The sequence below is a fragment of the Myxocyprinus asiaticus genome, chromosome 12 (assembly GCF_019703515.2).
Source record: "Myxocyprinus asiaticus isolate MX2 ecotype Aquarium Trade chromosome 12, UBuf_Myxa_2, whole genome shotgun sequence".
Lineage (NCBI taxonomy): Eukaryota > Metazoa > Chordata > Actinopteri > Cypriniformes > Catostomidae > Myxocyprinus > Myxocyprinus asiaticus.
This window is the reverse complement of record NC_059355.1, coordinates 42,896,878-42,913,532: the sequence shown is the minus strand read 5'-3', so window position 1 is coordinate 42,913,532 and position 16,655 is coordinate 42,896,878. Positions and strand designations below refer to the sequence as shown.

At 40.0% G+C, this 16,655-nt stretch overlaps 1 protein-coding gene across 2 annotated transcripts in view; it reads left to right on the top strand.

Moving 5' to 3' along the window:
- The first annotated feature begins 6,039 nt into the window (after positions 1-6,039).
- Positions 6,040-16,655, top strand: part of LOC127449425 (metabotropic glutamate receptor 4-like) — a 339,323-nt gene continuing 328,707 nt past the window's right edge. For both annotated transcript variants that reach the window (XM_051712836.1, XM_051712838.1), the window contains exon 1: positions 6,040-6,297. The gene's annotated coding sequence lies outside the window, so the exon portion shown is untranslated. The remainder of the gene's footprint in view (positions 6,298-16,655) is intronic.

Genomic DNA, 16,655 nt, shown 5'->3' with positions numbered 1-16,655 from the left:
GTACACCTGGCCAGCTGTCCTGGAACTTACCTGCTCTTACCTGATAATACACGGGATGAAACTGGCTCAACCCGGAGATTTTAGAACCTCGCAAAGGTGTTGGGTGTTGCCCAGCCCGCTGCTCTGCAGATGTCTGCCAAAGAGGCGCCACTGGTCAGGGCCCAGGAGGCTGCTACACTCCTAGTATAGTGTGGCTTGTAACCCCACGGGGGGCGGCACATCCTGAGCGTGATATGCCATCATGATGGCGTCAACGACCCAGTGGGTGATCCTCTGTTTGGAGACAGTGCTTCCTTTCCGCTGTCCACCAAAGCAGACAAAGAGCTGCTCGGAGCTTCTAAAGCTCTGCGTGCGATCCAAAATAGATGCGTAAAGCATGCACCAGACACAGCAACTCCAAAGCTGGGTCTGCCTTCTCCTGGGGCAGTGCTTGCAGGTTCACCACCTGATCTCTACAAGGGGTCGTGGGAACCTTGGGCACATAGCCTGGTCGGGGTCTCAGGATCACGTGAGAGTAACCCGGACTGAACTCCAGGCACGATTCGCTGACAGAGAATGCCTGCATGTCCCCTACCCTCTTGATGGAAGTGAGCGCAGTCAGGAGGGCAGTCTTCAAAGAGAGTGCCTTAAGCTCAACTGACACCAGGGGCTCAAAGGGAGCTCACTGTAGACCCCGAAGGACTACAGAGAGGTCCCACAAGGGGATGAGGCGCGGTCTGGAGGGATTCAACCTCCTAGCGCCTCTCAGGAACCTGATGATCAAGTCGTGCTTCCACAAATACTTACCATTCACTGCATCGTGATGTGCTGAAATGGCGGCTACATACACCTTCAAGGTGGAGGGGGAAAGCCACCCCTCCTGCCTCTCCTGCAGGAAGGAAAGCACCAATCCGACTGCGCATCTCTGGGGGTCTTTGCATCGGGAAGAACACCATTTAGCGAACAGATGCCACTTCAAGGCATACAGGCGCCTCATAGAGGGAGCCCTAGCCTGAGTGATCGTGTTTATCACTGCGGGTGGTAGGCCACTTAGGTCTTCCATGTTCCGTCCAAGGGCCAGACGTGGAGATTCCAGAGGTCTGGTCGCGGGTGCCAGATGGTGCCCCGTCCCTGAGAAAGAAGGTCCTTCCTTAGGGGAATTCACCGGGGGGGGGGGGGGGGGTGGCTGTCGTGAGGAGCATGAGGTCCAAGAACCACGTCTGGGTGGGCCAGTAGAGTGCTACTAGGACGACCTGCTCCTCGTCCTCCCTGACCTTGCACAGGGTCTGTGCAAGTAGGCTCACTGGGGGAAATGTGTATTTGCATAATCCCGGGGGCCAGCTGTGTGCCAGCACGTCTATACCGAGGGGTGCCTCGGTCGGGGCGTACCAAAGCGGGCAGTGGGAGGATTCCCGGGAAGCAAACAGATCTATTTGTGCTTGACCGAATCGACTCCAAATCAGCTGGACCACCTGGGGGTGGAGTCTCCACTTTCCCCTGAGCGTAACCTGTCATGACAGCGCATCCGCTGCGGTGTTGAGTTTGCCCAGGATGTGAGTGGCTCGCAGCGACTCGAGGTGCTGTTGACTCCAGAGGAGGAGACGGCGGGCGAGTTGTGACATGCAACGGGAGCATAGACTGCCTTGACGGTTGATGTACGCTACTGTCGCCGTGTTGTCCATCCGGACCAACACGTGCTTGCCCTGGATCAACGGACAGAACCTCCGCAGGGCGAGCAGTACTGCCAACAACTCGAGGCAGTTGATGTGCCAACGCAGCCGCGGGCTAGTCTGGGAGCTGGCAGCTGTGTGCCCATTGCATACGGTGCCCCAGCCCGTCTTGGAGGCGTCCGTCGTAACCACGACGCACCTAGAGACCTGCTCTAAGGGAACCCCTGCCTTTAGAAATGCAAGGTCGGTCCAAGGGCTGAAGAGGCGGTGACAGATTGACGTGATGACCACGCAATGTGTCCCGTGGCGCCATGCCCATCTCGGGACTCGAGTCAGAAGCCAGTGCTGAAGTGGTCTCATATGCATCAACCCGAGTGGTGTGGCCACCGCTGAGGATGCCATATGCCCCAGGAGCCTCTGAAAATGTTTCAGTGGAACCGCTGTCTTCTGTCTGAACGCCTTCAGACAGTTCAGCACTGACTGTGCATGCTTGTTTGTGAGGCGTGCCGTCATCGAGACTGAGTCCAACTCCAAACCGAGAAAAGAGATGCTCTGAACCGGGGAGAGCTTGCTCTTTTCCCAGTTGACCAGAAGCCCCAGTCGGCTGAGGTGCGTGAGCACCAGGTCCCTGTGCGCACACAACACATCCCGAGAGTGAGCTAGGATTAGCCAGTCACGAGATAATTGAGGATGCGGACGCCCACTTCCCTTAGCAGGGCAAGGGCTGCCTCTGCGACCTTCGTGAAGATGCGAGGGGACAAGGGCAGGCCGAAGGGGAGGACCTTGTACTGGTACGCCCAGCCCTCAAAAGCAAACCGCAGGAAGGGTCTGTGTCAAGGTAAGACCGAGACGTGGAAGTACGCGTCCTTCAGGTCTACAGCCGCGAACCAATCTTGATGCTGGACGCTCGCTAAAACGCATTTTTGCGTCAGCATCTTGAACGGGAGTCTGTGCAAGGCCCGGTTCAGTACTCGCAGGTCCAAGATTGGCCACAACCCACCACCATTCTTCAGTACGATGAAGTAGGGGCTGTAAAACCCCTTCTTCATCTTGGCCGGAGGGACAGGCTCTATTGCACCCTTCCGTAGAAGACCCCCGGTCGTAAGCCCTGGCACAGACTGATGTCACTAAATTGCATGGTGATTATTGTGCCATCAGAAAAAGATTTACCGTTCATAATCATTTATGAATGTAAATGTGCTGCATGTGTGTGAGAGAGAGTTAACTGAAACTGTTTTGAATTAACCAGTCTGGCTTGGCTTAATCCTTCCTATCACTATTGTTTGCCATTTGTTTTATTCCCTCCCGATATAGGCCTGATGATGTACAGGTTAACATAACATTAGCAAGAGACATTTAAATGTCAGTTAATAAATGTAGTCCACATTGAGCTTCGCTAAGTGTGAATTATTCTTTCTAAAGGGGTCCTTCCCATGATTCATCTTCTAGCTATTTGTCTTCATTGCTGCCTCGGTCAAATATCTGCTACCTAAATCCCAGGCTTATGAAAATGTCACCGGAATTTTTTTTCACAGAACAAATCCACGCCATGGATATTTCTTTCATTTTGATTTTTGTCATTTGCAGCTTGTTGAAAAACACAGTATGACTATATTTAATCTCTTTGTTCTTTCCCTGCTTTATTTACTGTATCTTCTTGGTCTTTGTTTTGCAGTTGCTACAAAGACTGCTGTTTAAAATAGATACTCTAACAATAGCTTTTAAATTGGATAGTTCACCTAAATATGAAAGTTCTGTCATTATTCTGGTGGTGCTCGTAGAAACTGTGAAAGTTTTAATCTGGCATCTCCCCATTATTGTCTGTTCTCTGTCTACTTTCATATACATAGAAGTGGCTGACAGGCCATGTGTAAATGAATGCAAAACTACAAGATCTGTACCAACATTTCCATGATATATGGCTGGTTAGGATATGGTGCCAACATGAGCAGAGACTGGCAGAATTGCAATTTACCACCTTGAGAAGTTTATCAGTAGATGGCTGGCCAACACTCCTGCAGTGGCTTGGCAGCTTGGTGTCTGGGCAGTAAAGCTGGTTGGCCAGACACCAAGGCAAAATGGGCTCTATCCGATGGGGACAAAGCATTAATGCTGGAGTTAAATAAATTAAGCTCTGTATGGGATACTTTTGTGGTAGTAGTTTACAATCATTGCAGTGCTTCAGGACACTCTGAACACACTCTAATGATTTTTAGCATACTATGGGGCAAAATTAGGAGACGGAAAGGCACTGCATAAAGGGAGCTTTGTATTTCCACATTTAACAAAGTTGTTGTGATGCAGTGCAGTAAAATACTTTGTTTTAATTTTAAATCCTGATTATTATATATATTTTGTTTGTGTGTGTTCAGAGACAGACACAACAGTTTTTATTATACATGTATTACAAAACAAAATAGATAAAATTACACTTTCTGTTCTGGTGCAGAAACGGCAATAAAAAATTAATATTGGCAGTAAGAGCTCACTTTCTCTCCACAAGGGTGTGATGTTGTACCATTCATATTGTCAACAGCAGAGTACACCGTTTTGGCTGAGATTTCCCATAACACCAATAAAGCACATAAATTTGGACAGCATTATACTTAACTGGAGAATCACCATTGACTGCATCTGATAATAAATTGCCCCAGATAACTCTCAGAACATTAATTTATAGCTGAATGGGACAAAAGATAATGCCAAATATCCTCATACAACACATTTACCAAAAACACAGTTTATATGGCACAAAATACAGAAAAAGAGACAATACATTGCAAGAATGAATGACAAATACATAAAATAAGCAACTAAGAAAAAGCTTTTGTAAGTAATGCATTTACTGTAAAGCTAAAATAACAAAAATTCAAAAACAAAACAACGTGCACTATTACTGACAAATCTTGTTAAAATATGTTATAATTAAATAAAAAATAATAATAAAAAAAAATCTCCACATCATTACATACTATAAAATAATAATACAAATACAAATAAGACCCATGGTGCCTGCAACTCTTCTGTAAATGTCTACTGATCATTAATTAATAAATTAATAAATACAAATCAGAAATGATCAAAGTCCAACTGATCCATTGACTGACCTACGAAGAGGATTTAACATAAAACTGCTGCTTTAAGAACAATGTGAGCAACAAGCTGCAGAGGTGAACATTTGTAAGCTATCAATATATCTTGCATACTACATTAGAGGGATTTTATCATCATAATCCCTTGGGGAAATGGTTTAGAAGACACTGGAGTCAAATGCATGGATCTGAATAAATTAGATTCAAGAATTACTATTAAGATGTTCTGGGAGAATGCTCAAATGCAGCACTACCATTCGAATGGAGATGCTGCCTGCCTTTTATTCAAACCCAGTTTTGTACTGATGTGCTTTGAGACTAAATTTGTCCTGCAACACCAGCAACATAAATGGATAAATTTAGCATTCCAAAAAAGTGTCCTTTGAGACATTTTGCATTTTTAAAGCCTCTTTGGCTCAGTGCACAGTGGCTATCAATGCCCTGAATCTTTTTGGAATATATTTTATGCATCTTACATGTACAAAAAGATAGTCTCCAGGACATTTCCACTGTTTAAAAATGTATTTCACTATGTCTGTTTTATTTTTTAGAACCATATTTTATTTTGAGCACATTATATAACCCAGTACTTTCCTTCAAAAAGTAAAGAATGCAGTGTATATATATATATATATATATATATATATATATATATATATATATATATATATATATATATATACATATATATATATATATAAACTTAAAAAGAAGAACCTTCTCTCCCCCGGTCAAAAAACCTTAAAAGGAGTGCTAATGGAATCTCGATCATAATTTGGAACCAGTCCTAAGGGGATCAAGCACAATTCTTTTAAGAATCAAATAAGATCCTACTGAAACTGAAATTCTGAAAGAAATAATAAAAAAGGCATTTTAGTTTATCCACTAGGATCTACTAGGAAGAGTATTCTTGTTTAATCCCATTAGGATTGGTTCCAAATTACATTAGCATTCCTTTTGGAATTTTTTGACAAGGCTGTAGGCTTTATTAAAACAATCTTTCTAAATATGCTTATGAGACCCCGCATTTCTGTAATCTATCCAGATATATTTATTAAAGAAATGAATCATTTTGTTAGGGCTTCCTTAGTGAGCTTCAGTAAAGCTCTTTCATCAGTGTGTGTGTATGTGTGTGTGTGATCAAATAGAGTGGGGTATGTGGGCGTTGAACGCTCTGCTTCGACTGAAGAGCACTGCCGACATCTCAGCCGTGCTTTGCTTTGGGGCTGGTGTCTCCAATTATCCTCAGTGCGGTGCCTCACTTCAGGAATGAGCTCATAGCACAAGATGAACAACATTTCGCAATATTCAATGAATGGACACGGAGACGACTTGGAGGAATGGAAAGTACTTTGGCTTTGAGAGCGTTTCAGCACCACTTTCGCTGGACAGCGCAACAGCTTTTTCCACTTGGCATCGCGCGATCGGAGATTTCCTTCTGATTTTTCGTACGCGGGGAATGGAGCTTGGCGAATTGGGGGGCCATCGTACCCAAAAATCTGTTGAGGTGAACATGCAGGAGATGTCTGGCAACAGAAGCGGCAGATAGAAGAACGGTAAGTGCGTGGAAATGGGTCAACTTTGAACATCACTCGCGGATTCCCTGCGAAAAAAGCATGCACGCTTGATTGTTGTTGATTGTTGTTGATGTTATATCAATATTTTCTGGTATTTCGTATAGAAACAGCGGGAGATCTATGATAAATTTAAAAGAGAATGGCTTAATTGAAACAAATATTTAACAGCAGTGCGTTACGGCACGATGTTCAATTATCTTATAATAATCTTCTGTGGCGAATCGGATTCGTTGAGACTTTTTGCGATGTATCATATATGTCGATTTTGTGAATTGCTCCAGTCTGCGAATATAGTGAATATAGCCCAGTAATATGAAGTTCTGGCTATCGCTTTTCTTTAAAACAACAGGTTTGAGTGTTTTGCATCAACGCCTCTACGTAAGAGCGAATGGATATGCATTGATTCACATGGTAGGCTAATCACCTGTCAAATTTCAGTGTTTTTATTTCAGTGATAACTATGGTAAAATATGTATAAAAGTTCAATAGATGGGTATGCCCACAGGGAAAATATTAAATATATATATATATATATATATATATATATATATATATATATATATATATATATATATATATATATATATAAAATATTTCTAAAGCTAATTCTGTCTGACATATGGAGTCTCTTGGTCAATTGCAGCCACTGAAGTATGAGTACATGCAGCCTGTGGAGCTCTGGAGGAAGATGTAATCAGCCTTACAGATGTTAAACCTTGAGGCCCTCTGGACCATATGTGCTTGTTTATAAGACATTTTATATGGGGTTGTTTGAACTATTCCAAATGCCTTCCTACCATTGGTTGTTTTCCTTTAAAATAGTTATTATTGCAGGATTGTGGCTGTTATAACTACTGGAAACTGTCCGTTACTTGTACAATGACACACTTGTTCAAATAATAAACGAGATTGAGAAGTCTGTGCAACGGCTTGTAACTTTGTACTACAATACCATGTAACACTGTATTGTCAGATCTAATGAGTCAGCTGTGTAGTACAAAAGTAGACACTTACGTACATGATGTGCTACAATGATATCTGATGGAGTGCATTGACTTTTGAGGAGAAGAGAGGCTGTCGCACCAATGACTCATTCCCTAGGTCTTTGTAAGAGTGCAACAAAATCATTCATCATAAAGCAGTGTACTGCATTTCAGTGTTTTGCCACTAAAACAAGAGGTTTCTGGGGCCTTTGGTTGGAGAACATCTACTGGTGCCCATCACTAGCATGACCAGGGCCTGCTGAAGAAAGAGTAAGGGTGTGTATTAGAGAAACAGGCCTGTCGGTATATAAGTATAAGCTATTGCAGTATGAAGTCACTTCTTTAGACTTCATTAGGCCGGGCAAGCTTTTAGAGCAATGGGAAGAGCATTTGCTTGGAACTCTAAGGACTACTGATTTCAGGCTCCGCCAAGATGGCTATATTACATAATTGAATGAGCTAATGAACTTTTCCATCATGGCAATAGGGACTCAGAAAACTGGTGTGGTGCCAACTTGTGAACTTTTGGCCTGAGACAAATTGCAACTTTTCTCCACTAACTTGATGACCTCAGTTGATGAAGTGCATGTTTGCACTCCTTATGAGTCCAATCACGCGCCTTAGTGTAAGTGCTGCTCAGTAGAAATAGAAGCAATACTAGGTTTTATACATTATTCATGAGTTTTCGTAGGACTCTTGCTCTGTAAATGGCTTTTGACACTGGGTTTCCTCCTGTTGAGAGCCTCTATTGGTTAACATTGTTCACCTCCATTGAAATCTGCAAAGAACATAGACAGACTAAATACGCTAAGTAAGTCATATTCTTGCTTCTTTACCTGTTATCACCTTTCTGTTGTATAGACAGTAGCTGTATATATGGGAAATATCTATATGATTATCATATCATACATACGTATGTCTACAGTGCATGCATTGTATGTGTTTGCCATGATTTGCAAATTATTGACTGCTGAATATACAGTATTTGCTATACACGTCAATTGCTGACAGATGCTCAAAGACTGTTTATTTACATCAAAATACTTATTTTAACATGGTGGCTAACAACATTTTCCACTTATTTTCACCTATTTTCCTAAAGCCTTGGTATTTTTGCTTGATATATGTGTGGTGTGCGCTAAATTGGCAAGGGCAATGCTTCTCTTTTATTTGGGATTTCTTATGAGAAGTGGTGGGTGTAATCTGATTACAAAGTAACTAGTTATAGTAAGATAATTACTTTTTAGTCAAAAAGTAGTGTGCATATTACAATTTAAATTCTTGTAATTGGATAACAGTTACTGACTTTCAATTAAGGTAATTACTTACATGAAATACATTACTTGGATTACAGATTTATATATATATATATATATACACTATATTGCCAAAAGTATTCGCTCACCCATCCAAATAATTGAATTCAGGTGTTCCAATCACTTCCATGGCCACAGGTGTATAAAATGAAGCACCTAGGCATGCAGACTGCTTCTACAAACATTTGTGAAAGAATGGGCCGCTCTCAGGAGCTCAGTGAATTCCAGTGTGGTACTGTGATAGGATGCCACCTGTGCAACAAGTCCAGTCATGAAATTCCCTCGCTACTAAATATTCCACAGTCAACTGTCAGTGGTATTATAACAAAGTGGAAGCGACTGGGAATGACAGCAACTCAGCCACGAAGTGGTAGGCCACGTAAAATGACAGAGCGGGGTCAGCGGATGCTGAGGCGCATAGTGCACAGAGGTCGCCAACTTTCTGCAGAGTCAATCGCTACAGACCTCCAAAGTTCATGTGGCCTTCAGATTAGCTCAAGAACAGTGCGTAGAGAGCTTCATGGAATGGGTTTCCATGGCCGAGCAGCTGCATCCAAGCCATACATCACCAAGTGCAATGCAAAGCATCGGATGCAGTGGTGTAAAGCACGCCGCCACTGGACTCTAGGGCAGTGGAGACGCGTTCTCTGGAGTGACGAATCACGCTTCTCCATCTGGCAATCTGATGGACGAGTCTGGGTTTGGCGGTTGCCAGGAGAACGGTACTTGTCTGACTGCATTGTGCCAACTGTGAAGTTTGGTGGAGGGGGGATTATGGTGTGGGGTTGTTTTTCAGGAGCTGGGCTTGGCCCCTTAGTTCCAGTGAAAGGAACTCTGAATGCTTCAGCATACCAAGAGATTTTGGACAATTCCATGCTCCCAACTTTGTGGGAACAGTTTGGGGATGGCTCCTTCCTGTTCCAACATGACTGCGCACCAGTGCACAAAGCAAGGTCCATAAAGACATGGATGAGCGAGTTTGGTGTGGAAGAACTTGACTGGCCTGCACAGAGTCCTGACCTCAACCCGATAGAGCACCTTTGGGATGAATTAGAGCGAAGACTGCGAGCCAGGCCTTCTCGTCCAACATCAGTGTCTGACCTCACAAATGCGCTTCTGGAAGAATGGTCAAAAATTCCCATAAACACACTCCTAAACCTTGTGGAAAGCCTTCCCAGAAGAGTTGAAGCTGTTATAGATGCAAAGGGTGGGCCGACGTCATATTAAACCCTATGGATTAAGAACGGGATGTCACTTAAGTTCATATGCGTCTAAAGGCAGATGAGTGAATACTTTTGGCAATATAGTGTATATATATATATATATATATATATATATATATATATATATATGAATGTCATATCACAGATCTAGTTTGCCTGGTTTGGATAGGGAAAATTTTGTTATGTGTGTGGATAAGATTATTGTAATTTATTTTTCTACTTCTGAGCAAGTTTTGAAGTTGCTATCATCACCGGCAAATGAGCAGTCTTCTTTAAGATCAAAACCCTTTCCTATGGGCAAGTTTGACTCTTATCACAACTTAATTACTTAAACCAACTGACTAAGCATAAAAACACATTCTTACTCAATTTAGTCCTGTGTCAGAGGCTCCTGCTTATGGATTTTCTGCCTACATTATCTGATGACACCCTCTGGCACAGAGGGCTCGAAGAGGAGACAGTGTATTGAGTGTAGTGTGATAGCCTATACCAGGTCATCGCCTGGGTTTGTACATCAGTGCAGTGCAGAGTGGCATGGCTTAATCAGATGCAGACTGTCTCTCTCTCTCGATTTCTCACTTTTCCTTCACAGGCAGTGGAAATTCAAAGCCTGCTTATGACTTGTGATATGGCAGCTTTTATATTAGGATCATTACTCTTATATTAACAGGTTTTACATTTTTAAAGTGATGTAAGCTGCACCATGACATCTTAAGTCAGAAGAGTATTAGCTGTGAAGATATACACTGCAAAAAAAATGGCTGTCAGGAAAAAATAAATAAGTTTGTTAGTAAATTTAGCGAGGTTTATGCTACAAGTCAGAATGTACTTTCTTAATACATGGTTCTGGTCTTATTGTGCATGTTTCATCAGTGCATGCTATTCCCCAAATAACTAGATAGGTGAAGTTTGTCAAGTCAAACTTTCTTGTTGGCTTGACAAAGCCTTGTTTAGAGTTGTTTTAAAAGTTTTAAGGTTGTACAGTACAGGCCTTACAATCATACAGACAGACAGAAAATGCTTTACTAAGTGGTTGCTAAGGTGTTCCGATTGGGTGTTAGGCATTACCAGGCTGTCCTAGCTGGTTGCAAGGTGTTGCTAGGCTGTTCTAGCTGATTGTAAGGGTGTTTTGGTTTGTTGCTAGGCATTGCTAGGGTGTTCTGGCTGGTTGTTTGGTGTTGCTAGGGTGCTTTAGCTAGTTGTTAGAGTGAGGCTAGATAGATAAATAGATAAATACAGTTGGATTTTGAAATCAGGAACATTCCATGACCGAGTCTTGGCCCATTTGAACATTCCATCAATGTAAGTCTATGGGGTTTTGGGGATTTTCGATTTTCTGTTACAGAGTCCAATCAGTTAGAAAAGACATAGCAACTAAAGTTAGAACAGTCTGAAGGTCTGTGCCAAGTTTGGATAATGTAATATGAAAGTTCTATAGGGAGTTACAATTGATATTTTCCCATCTTGGATTAGGGATTTTGGGAAAACCCTAAACCAAATCTGTAGAATAACAGACAAGCCAGCATAATAATGTTTGTCTTGTAATCTTTAATCAAAATGTTATAAGTTGCTCCACCTCTGAAATTACTTTCTTTTTCGGCTAGTGTCACCTTTGCCGAGCAGTCTATTGGTTAATGTTAGCCAATAGTCAAATAGCTACAAACGTATTAGGAACTCTTTTGGCTACTTTTGTAGGTAATACAGCCTTTCCAAAATCTGGCCAATAGTAAACAAAGTAATATACTGCAGATTAAAGGGATAGTTCACCCACAAATGAAAATTCTCATAACTTACTCACCCTCATGCCAGCCCAGATATGTATGAGTTTCTTTCTTCAGCAGAACACAAACAAAGATTTTTAGTAGAATATCTCAGCTCTGTAGGTCCATACAATGCAAGTGAATGGTGATCAGACATTTGTAGCACAGAATCACAGAAAGCAAACATAAAAGTAATCCATACCACTCCAGTGGTTAAATCTATATCTTCAGAAGCACTATAATAGGTGTGGGTAAGAAACGGAACAATATTTAAGTCTTTTTTGTTTTTACTCTAAATCTCCACTTTCACTTTTACATCTGAAAGTCAGAAAGAGCTAAGCTATTCTTCTAAAAACCTTTGTTTGTGTTCAGCAGAAGAAAGAAAGTCATACACATCTGAAATGGCATGAGGGTGAGTAAACTGATTAGATAATACATTTTTTTGGGTGAACTATCCATTTAATGTTAATATAATAAAGGTTGTGATAGATTTGAAAAATAACTATTACAATTGGGATGTGTCAAGATGCTCTCAAGAATTAATTTGACCTCCATGCCCTGGTCAAAAGGCTTTTTTATGGGACTAAAATGAGTTGCGATTGTGAATGCTACTTAATGTTGGTACTATTTTTCTTTTAAGGTAAATTCGTCTTTCTCCTATTCCTGCTTTATTTGAAGAATCAGCTATAAGATTGATTATAAGGTTGATTTCCCTTCAAAATTTTAAACACTGTGTCTCTATGGCACCATTAAAAATTAATTCTGTTGGTTTGAGCCTCCCAACCAGCCTGACACAGCAACATTGGCTTAATCAATTGGGGGCAGGAATAGCTATTTTATTTAACCAATGGCAGATGCGGGAATGATCAGAAATTATTTTTGCAGTTCCATTTGGTGATGCCAGTGGCGAAACTTCAGCTTTCGAGAGCAAGATTTTTTTTTACAGTCTATTTAAGTCATACATAGTTAATTGTTTTGGGATATGATTGTGTAAGTGTCTGTGTGTAATGAGACATATTAGGTCATATTGAGTGTCTCAGTCCTGACCATCTGCTTTAGAAGACCCTGGCCAACTGCTCGAAGACTGCCGGGAAACAGCACAACAAGCCTTGTTGCCATTCCCGACAGTGTCTCACAATCAACCGCAACGTTCCTATGTGCTCTATTACCACAAATGGGCCGTGTAGTGTTTTGGGTAAGAGGATCTGTGTTACAAAATCGTACCCCCTTAGAGGAACTCAATGGACTGTATGAAACGGGGAACTCTGTAGTCTAGCTTGCGCTCAGCATCGCTTCATTTCAGAGCGATGCTTGCGGGGTATTGTCCACCTCTCTAGTGTGAGCCAACTCATTAGGCCCGCATCTGCCTAGGCGTCAGAATGCAAGTCATGTGGATCACTCAAAAGCCCTTCTCTTTCTAAATGTTCTTTTAAATCATATTTGTTCACTCAACAACATCCAAGCTTGATTTAGGACTTGCTTGAAAAAAAAAAAAAAAAAAAAAAGATATTTTTGGAGTCCCACAATGATAAATGATGTGTAAATGGCCATTAGACATGTGGCAGAACAGTGAGTTGTGAAAAAAAATGACAGGCAAATTAAAAATGGGTAATGAATTATATGCTACACTTCAAATATTTGGACTTTTTCTGTGTCGAAGTTATATCTGTACAAGCAAAATCTTTTATATACTATGTCAAACCCAAATTGTCATGCTGAATGAATGAATGAATGAACGAACGAACAAACAAATGAATAAATTAATGAATGAAAGAAAGAAAATAAATACAATGGTTCAAAAGTCTGAGACCATATTGAAATTCTGGGAGGTTTTTTTCATGTTGAAGAAGGAATGGTAACACTTTAAAATACTGTTCCAATCGTATGAACAAACAATTAACAATATATATATTACAGCAATTATTAATCTTTGTTAATGTTAGTTAAAAAAAATACAATTGGTCATTGTTAGTTTATGTTAGTCAATAGTGCATTAACTAATGTTAACATATTCTACTTTTGATTTTGCAAATGTTTTAGTATGTTGAAATTAACATTAACTAAGATAAAAAAAAATAATAAAAAAAAATTGTTCATTGTTAGTTCATGTTAACTAATGTTGTTAACTAATGCTAACAAATGGAACCATGTTGTAAAGTGTTACCGAAGGAATATTTACGATTCTGCAATATTCCTAGTTCACTTATTAATTCTAGGCAAATTTATGACATTGACCATGTTAAATTTACTTTATCCAAAATATCAGATTTCTTTGCTTCCACTGAAGCAAACACGATGCTTTGTGGAGTATTGTCAAATCGTGATGGATAACATGGATCATCAGGTTTTGCGGAAACTTGTAGAGTCCATTTCAGTTTGAATGCATGCTGTAACTTATGCAAAAAGGGAAATTCTGAAAATGTATGTACATTTTTCAATCCATCGTCCCACTCAAATTGCTATGCTGGTAATGTAATTTGTAATGAATTTGAACAAAATAATTGCATTTTCATAATTTTTTTTTTTTTTAAACATGAAACTCAAAGTCAATTCCAATTTCCTTACACAGTCTTCCTTGCAAAGACCCTTTTGTTATTTGACAACCATTTATCATTATCTGATTGACCGCATACTGTAATTTTGCCTCTGGAGTGAAACTCACCATTAACCCACCTGAGGAGATTTTGTGCTGTTGTATTGATCTTTGCCCTTGCTTCCCACATAGCATGAATTACCCTGTGCAACGATCCCTATTAGCTCAACCCACACGATTCAAACAGAATGATTTTTAACAACATTCAGTATATTTCTCGGGGGTTCTCAAACTTTACAGACCATGTGCAAATCAGTACCACCCTTTCATTTTTCTTTCCAGCACTAAGCAAATTGACCACAAGCATAAGGAGATAGTTCACCCAAAAAATAAAAATTATGTCATCATTTATTCACTCTCATGTGTTCCACACCCACATGAATTTCTTGCTTCTGTTGAGCACAAAAGATGTAAGGCAGTATGTTTGACTCATTAAAACTAAAACTAAAAATGTTCTTGTCTGTCTAGAAGTGCTTAGAATTCCTCTGTCAGACTGGTTATATTATGAATAGCCCTACCATGCTCAAAATTTAGTGCTGAATGCAGTATTTCTAAGTCAAAAGTAGGCCACTCTTGAAGACTGCATTCATTAAATCTAGCATCTAAATGCTTACAGAATGATATCTTGCCTTTTTTGTCAAGCACCTGCTTTTTGACACCGTAAAAGTTTTGATGCACAAAGCTACTGTATATATTGAAATTGTTTATGGATCAGAAATTAGAAATAAAACATGGGCAAGTTATGTGCTTGTATCACAGTTTGAGAACCACAGCTCTAAGATATTTAAGAGAGTCTGTCCACAATGCACCAGTAAAAAATCCTCCAGAGACGGTCGTCTCTGGTAAATAGTACCAATGTCACGTTGAGCAGACCCCCTTCACCCCCCCCCCCCCCCCCAACCCACATACACACACGCACACACACACGCACAAGGGCCTCATGTGAAATGGTGTGTGAAATGAGCACATTTAACTAGCCCACCAGCATCATGCTCAGACCTGGTTTTGAGCAGACTTACAGCCAATGACTCGCTGTCCTGACACTGCCAATTGGATCATATTCTATCTCACCCTGCCAGATTATACATTTCCTTTTGTCTGTGACACCAGAGGCTTGGGCCACATGTAGAGGTTAAATGAAAACAACCAGCTCCTTGCCTGCCATTTGAAGTGAATCTCTGGTGCCATGGATATCATTATATGCTTTTACAGAGCAAGCATGCTCCATTCACACTTACACTTTCAATGTTGTAAATTAAGTTGTGTTTGTTTTTATTTTTTTTCACAGCTTCTTTTATGCATTTTCTCTAAATGGAAGGAAAAGTTATTTACTGTACCCCAAAGGACAGTAGTGACCGTGATGAAGAACTGGTGCTTCCATGAATATAGCTTTTAAAAAATAGGCCCTGAAATAATAAAAAAAAATAAATAAATAATGTTTTCAGCAATTTATCAGTAAAAGGAAGTGCTCATAACCTTGTTTTCTATCTTTTATTCATTTTGTAAGAATTCTTTTTTTTTTTTTTTTTTTTTTTTTTTTGCAACCCTGTAACCAAAATTGTCAATATAAAGTGTAGATTCCAGATTTGTGTAGGTTTGTTATTTTCTAGCAAAAAAAAAAAAAATATATATATATTTTTTTTAATAAACATTAAAATTAAACAGACAAAATGTATAAAGTAAAAAAATTAAAAATAAATAAATAAATAAATAAAAAACACTCCAGAATAGGTAACATGGTTGCAGATTTAGTCGAAATTAAGTTATCACTCCAGAAGGGGTTTGTCAGACACAGCCACGCCATGCACTCTGTAACTGTTTAGAGAATCACACTTAAAACAATAGTGAACCCCTTCTGCACACAGTCTCCTCCGTGCACACATACAACATACATACATGAAACATTCAGGAACAGCTATCAATGCAAGAAATTACAACACAGAAAAATGTATAACACAAATTCATCTTATTAGTTAGAATAACACCATAAACAACATGTCAACATATGAAGTTACATCAATGAATATGAAGGTAAGAAACGATAATAAACATCAGAAATAACAGTAGCTCACCTAAGTTCCTGTGAACATGAATAAATAATGCTAGGCTTAAATACATATTCATTAAGATACACAATTTAAAGTTGAATATACAACTGCAGGGTAAATAAGGTCATATGTATCCTCTGTTGAACAACAACAACACATTTATTAGGTTGCAATTTCTGTTTGCGTCTTCTGATTACACATACACATGCAACGTTTTGGTAACACTTTACAATAATGTTAAATTATTAAACATTATTTAATGCATTTGGTACATTGAATTTACAATGACTATTTTAAAACATTAAAGGTGCACTAAGCAATTTTTTTTCCCTCACTAAAAAAAGTGTAACTCCTAAAGACATGAATTGTAATTTTGCAATATATGTATGAAATCATGACCACTCACATTAAAAT